Source organism: Leptopilina heterotoma, unplaced genomic scaffold (genome assembly GCF_015476425.1).
Source record: "Leptopilina heterotoma isolate Lh14 unplaced genomic scaffold, ASM1547642v1 Lhet_163, whole genome shotgun sequence".
NCBI classification, from domain to species: domain Eukaryota; kingdom Metazoa; phylum Arthropoda; class Insecta; order Hymenoptera; family Figitidae; genus Leptopilina; species Leptopilina heterotoma.
Window position 1 is genome coordinate 591919 of NW_025110879.1, and position 6977 is coordinate 598895.

Here is a 6977-nt window from a genome sequence, read left to right on the forward strand (position 1 = left end):
TGGAAGATTTTTTCCTTACTTTTTTATAAGGAGGGAAAAATCTTAATAATTTATTTTTATCGGTAAAACTTTAATAAGCATCTTAATGAATTAAAATTTTTCTTCCAAGAAAAAAATTCCTCTTTTTGAAACAGAAATTCAACAATTAATTAGCTTTATTAATTCAATTAAATAAATAATAATAATAATAATAATAATAATAATAATAATAATAATAATAATAATAATAATAATAATAATAATAATAATAATAATAATAATAATAATAATAATAATAATAATAATAATAATAATAATATTATTATTAACATTAATAAAACATTAGCGAATAATATAATAATAGCAACGTAAGGGCTTGTCCCTTTAATAAATAAATTAATAAATAATAAATAATAGAACAATAAATAGTAAGAATAAAAAAAATAGTAAAATAATAAAAATGAAATAAAAATAATAGATAAATATAATAAAAAATAGTTTATGTATTCTAAAAAGAAGAGGAAAATAAAAAAATTTTAAATACGTACCTATGTAATATATTTTAAAAAAAACCGCCATTTGCAATAATTGAAGCAAAGAAATTTGGTTAACTAAAAAAAAAAGTAAACCTCTTCTTTTTTTGATCGAGTCTAGCTAATCCAGTCTCTATATTCTCTGGAGAAACGTTTTCATGGACTTTTTGATTTGCAGTCGACGCAAAAAAAAGAAAAAAAAAATGAAAAAAAGAGGAGAATGAGAGAAGAGGATAAAAGTGTTGAAAGTGAAAGACGAATGTCGTTGTTAGAGACCTATTGAAGCTTTCCATCAATTACGTATCCTGACCTATTCTAACCGCGAACGAGTGAAATCAACGAATCAAAAGATTTTCACCGTCTCGAATAAATTGTCTCTCTCTCGTTCTGCCCAAAAAAAAAGAAAAGAGAATAAAAAGTGTGCCCCTATAGTGTTAATAGACTGGATACGTTTATTTCCTCTATAAATTTGCCAATTCAAAAAGGTCAAATAATGTCAATTCGAGTTAATTATCGATATTACTCGATTATTCACTAGTTTTTTTTATTAACATTAGTCTATTCGTTAATTAATTCATTATTAATAATTTCATATATCGATTTTTTATTTTACTTAACAATTTTATAAATATTTTATTTTTAGCAACTAATTTGTATCTAGGGGAGACTGGGGCGAAAAGTTAAACTGCCAAAACCGTTAAAATTCATTATCTTTCGAACGAAAATAGTTAGAGCATTGCAATTTTAATTATAGAAGGGTGTTATCACCCTAAATAAATGTCCGGAGTTGTGTGCAATTCTGTTCATTTTTGTGGTGTCTATATTGAAAGTTTTTTTTCAACCTACTTTTGAAAATTTTTCCGAAAAAGAAAATACCAACTTTTAAGTATATTTTTTGCATTTTTTCTCACCGCGATTTTTTTACTTCATTATTTGGGTCCCCTGAAGAGATACCTACATGTATTTTCTAAATATCTTTAGTCAGATTTTTTATATTTGTTGTTAAAGCCAAAAACGCACCCTGGGGCGAAAAGTTAAATAATGGGTGGGGCGAAAAGTTAAATGTATTTTTACATGTTGTTAAAAAATTTTTTTTTATTTTTCGTTTTTTTGGGTTTATTTGTTTAAACATTATTTATTTGACATTTGGCAAGTACTCTGTCAAAAAATAAGCCGGTTCACGTGAAGTAAACCAAAAAATTTTTTTTTTTTTTTGAAATTTCAATTTTTTAACTTTACAACTATTCTAAAGCTTTTGTCAAATAAACAAAGATCTTTTATTTACTAAATTACTTGTTTACGTATACTTTAACTTATCTACTACTTATCACCTGTCAGAAAATAGTTTTAGTAGGCTAAAAATAGAATTTAACTTTTCGCCCCAGCCTGGGGCGAAAAGTTAAAAAAACAAAATTTTCAAAAAAGGACAAAACATGTATTTTATGCTAAAATATCAGAAACTTTTTTATTGAAAGTTGTAGGAGACAAGTGGCCCTACAATATTGATATACAAATATTTGCATCTAAGCGGCTTATATTGCCAAAAAAAAAATCATTTATGCAAAATTTAACTTTTCGCCCCAGTCTCCCCTATCTTTTTATTTTATTCGGTATTATTATTATTATTATTATTATTATAAATATTTCAAAATTATATTTTCCTTTTGTCCCCCATGCAATTAATATCCTGACATAGTTTTAATTCCGTGTTTCTTAGTTCAGTGACGCCACCGCTAGATGGTTCCAAAAATTAACATTTTTTGTTCAGTAAATTAATTTCATCTATTTGCATTTAATTTGTATAAACTAATTTATTTATTTTTACCTACAATTACTATAATTTAATCAGATTTCCTTTATTTAGTAATTTTATTTATTTTTCATAAACTAATTTCCTATTTATTTATATTTACTTTTTATTTACTGTATATTAACTATATTTTTTTATTTTTAAATATTTGACTATTTTTTTACTGGACAATTTATTTCCATCTAATTAAGGGGAGGGACCCGTGAAATTTAAACCCTTTGATAATTACGTTGTTAAAAGAGGCCAATTTTTTTACAGACATTATTGAGGATCTAAATTTATTCTATATAATTAAAATAGAAAAAAAAAATTTTCGGCCATTTTAAAAATTTTATTTTTTAAAAAAATTAAAATTTTTAAAAATCCATACGATTAATTATTCAGAATCGTGAGAAATGCCTACAAATAATTTGGCAACGAAAAATAATTAAAAATGTGGAAGTTGTTGAACTTTTTAAGAACTACACTGGTAACATTTGAGCCAATCAAAAATGATCATTTTTTTTTATTTTTCAAAAAATTTAATTTTTTTAAAAAAGTAAAATTTTTTGAAAAAATCAAAATTTTTAAAAATCTATACCATAGATTATTCAGAATTATGAAATAAGTATATGTTACGGTCATTGTCGATTATTGGGCATTGTCGACATTGCCAGGGTACTTTTAACAAAATTCAGTAAAATGTGCCAGTGCCCGGGCACTAATTAAATTTATTTTAATTTTTCAAAGCATATTATAATTTAAAATACTTAAATTTGTTAGAAGAAACATTAACCACCTATAAGCATAAAAAATTTAGATAAGTTGCAATTTCACCGGTCCCTCCCTTTAATTAAATCCATTAAATGCAAATAGAGAGAATTAATTTACAAAGCAGAAAGTAAATATTAATAAATAAGCTAATGAAAAATAAATACAAATAAATAGCAATAAATGTAATTTATTTAATTAAATTAATTACATGTATAAATGAAAATGAAAAAATTTTATTTATAAAGAAAATTTTATCGAGAACAGAAATAATAAAAAAAAAACCAAAAAAATTGCAACTTTTGGAACCATTTAGTGGTGGCGTCACTGAACTAAAACACGGAATTAAAATTATATTAATTATATTTATATATTTACTTTCAACAATTTTATTTATTTTCAATTTACCAATTTATTTAGTTTTTTAGTTATTAACATTTATTTGTGTGTTTATTTTATTTAACAAATTTATATTTTACTTTTTTGGTTAATATTTTTTCCTAATTTACATATTATTGGAATTTTATTATTAGTTATGTATTATTAGTATTTTATTCATTATTATTATTTTATTGTTAGTATGTTGGTAATATACTTACTAATTTATTTCTATTAACTTTTAATAATTTTGATAATTTTCTTTAATAAATTTAAGAATTTTACGATTATAGCGATTGTTGTGATAATTGGGTCATGGAAATAGTTGGAGGGGTAAATAGTTGGTTTTCATAGTAACTGTTACCATAGCAACCGAGGGCTATTGTCATAGTAACGGTTACTATAGCAACCGTTAGTGAGGGGTCGTTGTCATAGCAACTGTTACCACAGCAACCGCTGGTGGGGGAGCGTTGTCATAGTAATAGTTACCATAGCAACCGTTGCTAGGGCGACTTTTACTACCGTAATAATTTCCATAGATACGCTTAATATGATAATCTATATTTACAAATACGCCGGAAAATAGTTAGATAATATTTACTACATTTAATTATTTTTAATTTTAATAATTATTCATTTTCTTTTTTTAAAATTTATTTTTAATTATCGAGTTATTTTTTAAAATCAGAAGGATTGTCTTTTTTTGTCATTGCTTTTTTTCCATTTTAGCAACTAATGCCAAAATATTCACCGAGATCAAAAATAACTCTCCAAACCATCATTATTAAAAATGTATAATAACAAAAAAATGTTCTCCTTCCACTTTTATTGTCTAATTTCATCACTATTATTCTTCAATCCTGACCTATCTAACCGAAATTCGTCAGTGTTTTTTCTTCTCCCTCCCACTTGTTCTCTCTCACTCCTCGCGGTAAAATTGTGTCATTTTGGTCCATAACGTTTTTGTGTCCCAGTTGTTTTGCGGCACGGACGTCATCCAAGCGTCGAGAGAAAGATTGTGTGCGTCAGTGTGTTTGTAAATAGTTAATTTATATATATTTTAACAAAAAAGAGTGGGATCTCCCCAACCAAAAAAGTTATCTCGGAAAATTTTTTTCTTCTCGAATATTTTTTTACTATTTTTTTTTTGAGGGGAAAAAGTCAGTGGTTGGTTTTTCGAATTGATTCGACCCGGTGTAAAGTCGAACTTGAGTGGGTATTTTTAGCCAAGTGCTATTTTCAGTTTAGTGTGTCGAGCAAGAAGGAGAGTCTCATAGTCAGTAGACTGGAAAGCCTCGGCTTGATTCCTCTTTTCTTCTGATGGGCGCCGTTGTCGACGTTGCCGTCGCCGCCACCGCGTGTACAAACCTTCGACATTCCATTTGTACCCTCGAAAAACTTTTCGCGACTTTTTTAAATCCCAGATTAAAGGCTTTCCCAGCAAGTTACTGCGGTCGAACAACTCGCGGATAGAGACTTTTCGAAACTCACTCTTTCTCTCTCTTTCACTGTTTTTCTTTCTCTTTTTCCTCTCTCTCTCTCTCCCTCTCTCTTTCACTCTCTTTTTCTTTCTTTCTCTCTCCTTCTTCCCCTCATTTTCTTTCCTCCTCTCTTTTTCTCTCACTCACTCTTTCACTCTCTGATTTTACAATTTTCCTCCAACAACAAAAACAAGCCAAACTCGTTCACAATAGTTTTGCCAAGTTAACAGGAAATTTCAGTGTACGATTTTTTTTTTTTTGCAAAAGAGGATCAAAAAAGTTTATTTTCACATTCCTGTATGTATATATCTATATTTTTTGTATAAATAAAAATTTGGAATTAGTTTATTTTTCTGGGGGAGGTAGGAAAAATAAAAGAAAATACATTTCCGCAGGTGCTGTTCTCTCCTACGTGACGTTTTACACATATTAAGTAAACACAACTGCCTCTCCCTTTCTCTCTCTCTCTCACTCCACAACAAATATTCACTTCCTCCGAAAAGTAGCATTTCAATTAAACTGACATCACATGCAGTCGGCAGTGTAGAAACTCACGTCAAAAAGTTTCTTCATATTCAGCGCAAATGTTGGGGAGAATTTTCGTGAAAATTGTATGTGTGTGTGTTAAATTCACCGACCGACGTTGCGCACAGCCACTTATTAAGATAAACGGAGCCATTCATCAAGATTCAAGACAAAAGTAAGCTGTTGAAAAAGAAAATTAAAAGAAAAACAAATTAAAAATTAAAGACTAAAAGAAAAGGTGGGGAGGGGAGGAATTAAAGAAAAAGCGGGAAAATGAAAGAAAATGGGGTGAAATTAAAGAAAATAAGAGGGGAAAATTCAAGAAAATGGGGAAAAGAAATTTAAAAGAAGGAGGGAGATTAAAGGGAAAGGGAAAAATAAAATATAATTAAAGAAAAAGAGGGTGAAATTCAAGAAAAAGGGGAGAGCAAATTTAAATGAAGCAGGAGGGGAAATTAAAGAGTAAGTGGAAAGCAAATTTAAAGAAGGAGGGAGAGTTAAAGAAAACGAGGTAAAAAAATAAACACTAGGAGGGAGATTGAAAAAAGGGAAGATAAAATAAATACAAGAAAGTAATTAAAGAAAAGGGGAATAGATATATTTAAAAAGAAGTGTGACATAAATAAAAATATTAAATAACAAGGGATGAATATGGTTAAAAAGAAATGAAAGCGGAAATTAAAGAAAGAGGGTAAAATAAAATTTATAGCAGTCATGAATAATTAAAGAAAAAGGAATAAATAAAATATCAAAAAAAATAAATTTAATATAAAATATTAATTAATTATATAAGTAACTTCAAGCGGAATCAATCATTAAAAAATTAAATCGCCGATGAAAGTTCTTATAACCACAAAACGAGAACAGAACTTTCGTTTGATTATTTATAATACTTTTTTATCACTCTCGAAACTGTTTTCCAGTAAAACATGAAAGTGGCCTGGACAAAATGAAAAGATAAAAGCTAAATCCCTTTAGAGTAATTTAAAAGTGTAAATTTCCCCTCTGAAGAAAACTTCGTGTTTCGGTACTTAGTGCAATTAAAAAAGTAAAAAAAAACGAGAGAAAAAATATCGATTCTGCATCTCTGAATAGTAGTGACCTAAAGAGAGAATCAAGTTTTAAAGGAGCAGACGAAGGAAAAAAAACAAAACAGGAAGAAGCGAATTATAACAGAAATCTGTAGTTAAAAAAAAATCTCTTCTCCACTCTTTTTCCCTACTTAATCTCTGATTCGAATTAATAATCACTTTTTGCAATTTTTCTTTCTTTTGTTGTATTTTTCCCAATCTGATGTCTTTCTTTTAATTGCGTCATTTATCAACTTGGCTCTATCTACACTTTATCCCCACTCTTTTTTTTGGTTTTTTAATTTTCTTCTTAATTACATTTACCCCTTTCTTTATAATTTTATTTTCTTTTTCTTTCTAATTTTATTGAAAAGAACAGAAAAAACCAAAAAGAAAACTAATTAAATTAATTAATAATATTGATAAAGGAGAAAAAAATACATTCTCATAC